Raw genomic sequence first — 4,014 nt, 5'->3', positions numbered from 1 at the left:
CTCTCACTCAAGCCTTTCTAGCTGCTTGAGCCACAGCCCTACTTCTGGCTTTTTGCTGGTTAATTAGGTCCCAAAGACTTTCCTTCCTGGACTGTCTTTGAACCTCTATCCTCAGAGCTCAGCCTGCTAAGTAAGTAGGATTACAGACATGAGCCACTGGCACCTGGGTGAACTGTATACTTTTATAGTTAAGAATTGAAACCAACAGGACACTGGAGGCTCATGCCTGTAATCCTAGCTACTCAGGAGGCTGAGATCTGAGGATCACACTCAGCAAAGGCTGTAAGACTCTTAACTCCAACTAACCAGCAAAAAGCCAGAAGTGGAGGTGTAGCTCTAGTTGCAGAGTGCTAGCACTGAGTGAAAATGCTAAAGGACAGGGGCCATGTCTTGATTTCAAGTCCCAGTATACTGGTGCACCACGCGTGCATGCATGCGTGTGTATATGTGTGTGTGTGTGTGTGTGTGTCCATGCGTGTGTGCGTGCACATACACACATTCACACACACATAAATGATGAAAATATTGTTAAAGAGAAGTTGAGTTATGATCAACAAATGTTCTCTATTAGTGGGATATCTTACCATACTCTTCCTGTAAAATGGCAAGATGGCTGATGCTGATAATTAAATCATGATTACACATAGCTATGTGACATTCCCAAGTTCATTTATCAAATCTCTTTCTGGTATGCCTGCTATTTCACTCTTAAATGGCTTACCCAGATGTTAGCAACTTGTAGTAAATTGGAGAAATCTTGTCATTTGAGATTTTCGTATGTTTTTGTGTCTTTTAGCAATGCATTTTTAGGGGAAATAATGACCAACAAATGATTGAGCTTATTATCCCAAGGCTTGCCATTCTATACCATTCATCTAGTGACAGGAAGGAATGGGAACTATTCTACTGTCTCCAGCTGTTTCAGGAGGTAGACATTCAGATAGTTTTCATAGAAAGTATGGTATCAGCCCTGGGAGAGTGTGAGAACGGGCGTCTCAATAAGTACAGAATGCCTTAATACAATAGACTTGCCACAATCATGCTTGAATTAAGACACATTAAAGTAATTTCTCTATTTCCACCTGTCCATTGAGTGATGGCTTTTCCTACTTGTTCATTATGAAAAAGTTTATGTTCACACTGTGCTTTATAGGTCCCAAAGGCTGTTTACTTTTTGCAGGGGGGGGTCTCATTTGTTGCTTTGGTGAGGGAGGTGTAACTCCTTTTCTGACACAAGAAAAACAGGTTTGCCGAGATTAAGTGACTTGCTTGAGGTTTTACAGATGTGGAAAAGCACAGCTGGCTCTCACTGAAGTCCATGTTTACTGGTTCTAAATGTGATATACTTTTGCAGGTATTGCATATTTCTCTTGATCAATGGCAACGAAACTCTGTGGCTCCAACAGTCAGGTTTGACAAATAAATAAATAGAGGAAAGGTATCCTTTTCTCCTTTCCTGAAATCCCACACACATGCACACACATATATTTCTCTACCTGAAACTCTTCAATGTATCCTTGGTTTATTTGGAAATACAAATCCCACCTTTTCCTCATAGTTTGTAAATCATTCCCTCCCACTGAGATATATGCCATGGCTTCCATCTGGAGGATAATGACTCCCATTTGTTTTACAGAGCTAGGGGGGCTTTGAACGTTGGTACTTTATCTGAAATATAATGCATGAAGCGGAAATAAAGCTGGAGAAAGGTAATCATTTGTGGAGACAATGGGTGAACAATTCTGCCAGAATATTACAGACACGGAGAAAGCCACCTCCCCACACTGAACTGACACTGGAAAGAAGACAGGCTAGATCATAGATCTACCTGTTCCTCTCCAGAGTTAACTATTGCTCTTCAGTGGCATTGATACTCTTCAACTTTCAGTTTGCCTCAGTGGGCTCTGAGGTTTTAGCACAAGAATAAAACAGAAAACAAGTAAACACACGCTTGCGTCTGAACATGATCCACAGGACCTGAGTCTGCGCTCACACAAAACTGTCCATTGGAGGGAATGTAATGCTGGGGCTCATGGATGTTTCCTTCTCATCCTTGAGTCCCAGTTTATACATCTTCCAGGACCTTGTAATCTAATGAGTTTATGTGTGTGTACATGACCCTCTTCACCAGTCTTTTTACGAATTGTCATATTTGTCTGGCAACTTAATGCCTATCTCTCTACTAGAAAGAAGAGCTTCTAACAGCCTAGCACATAGCAGATCTTACATAAATATCTGTGGATGAAAGAACTGATATTTGAACTACTTGAAGGTACACTATACTGTGATTTTGTTTCATCACTTTCCTCTCTAATGTGTCCACTTTTGCCAGAAAAGCAGGCAAGAAAATAGTCCAACAAACAAGCAAAATTGCTGAAATCCGCATTCATTTGTCTATGTAGCAACTAACCCTGAGATTGTATGTGAGTGAAGCAAAGTGCTTTCTTGAAGTTGCTGTGGGAAAACAGAAGACATACTGGGATGTAGAAGCCTTAAGACCAGTACTGAGTTATTGAAATGTAATTATAATGACTATGATTTACTGAGCATTTCTTATGTACCAGTCGTGCTCAGTTTATCTCACTGAATTGTCATAACTCAAGGGACTTGTTATTTTCATTTTAAAGACCAAGAAACTAACACTCAGGAAAATCAGTTTAGCTTTCTCAAAACACAACACCAGTAGATGGTGAACTTGGAATGAATACTGTACATACAGTACTTGGGGGTGTTTTCTTCCCAGCTACTTCCTTCATCACTGAGACATTTTTAGAGACAATAAAATCTACTCATTTAAAGTATGCCTAATGCTTTTTATAATATATTCACAGAATTGTGTACAACCACAATTGTTGTCTTATTTAATTTAATTAATTAATTTATTTTGACAGTCTGGGTCTTGAACTCAGGTTCTGAGCACTGTCCCTGGTTTCTTTTGCTCAAGGCTAGCACTCTACCACTTGAGCCACAGCGCCACCTCTGGCCTTTTATGTGTAGATGGTACTGAGGAATTGAACCCAGGGCTTCATGCATGCTAGGCAAGCACTCTACCATGAAGCCATATTCCCAGCCCTTATTTATTTTATTTTTAATTTAAATTTTATTGTAAAGGTGATGTACAGAGGAATACAGTTACATATGTCAGGTAATGAGTACACTTGTGTTTATTTCTTCTCCCCCCCCCCCCCCCCGCAATCTCATACTCATTATTAGTTGTCCTTTCCTTTTTCTCCCCCCTCCCATCTTCTTTTTGTCAGTTGTGCGGTTTGATCTGGGGTCCTGGACACTGTCCCTGAGCTCTATTGCTCAAGGCTAGTGCTCTACCACTTTGGAGCCACAGTGCCACTTCCAGTATTTTAGTGTTGAATTGGAGATTAGAATCTCAGAGACTTTCCTACCAGGGCTGGCTTTCAACCATGATCCTCAGATCTCAGCCTCCTGAGTAGCTAGGATTACAGGTGTGAGCCAACAGTGCCTAGCTTCTTTTTTTAAATTTAATTGTTTTATTGTCAAAGTAATGTACAGAGGGGTTACAGTTACATACATAAGGCAGTGAGTACATTTCTTTTATTTTTTTTTTTTTGGCCAGTCCTGGGCTTTAGACTCAGGGCCTGAGCACCTTCCCTGGCTTCTTCTCGCTCAAAGCTAGCACTCTGCCACCTGAGCCACAGCGCCCCTTCTGGCCGTTTTCCATATATGTGGTGCTGGGGAATCGAACCGAGAGCTTCATGTGTAGGAGGCAAGCACTCTTGCCACTAGGCCATATTCCCAGCCTGAGTACATTTCTTATTAAACTTTTTAGTTCCTCCTTTGTTTTTCTCCCATCTTCCTCACCCCCTGCCCCTGGTCTCTCCCCACCCTCTCTTGAGTTGTACAATTGGTTTACAGCATAAAAAGATGTTTTTTTTAATATGTATATGCTGGTCCTGGAGCTTGAACTCAGGGCCTGGGCACTATCACTCAGCTTCTTTTGCTCAAGGCCAGCACTCTACAACTTGTGGCACAGCTTCACTT

This window comes from Perognathus longimembris, chromosome 28 (assembly GCF_023159225.1).
Source record: "Perognathus longimembris pacificus isolate PPM17 chromosome 28, ASM2315922v1, whole genome shotgun sequence".
Classification (NCBI taxonomy): Eukaryota; Metazoa; Chordata; class Mammalia; order Rodentia; family Heteromyidae; genus Perognathus; species Perognathus longimembris.
This window is presented reverse-complemented; position numbering follows the sequence as displayed.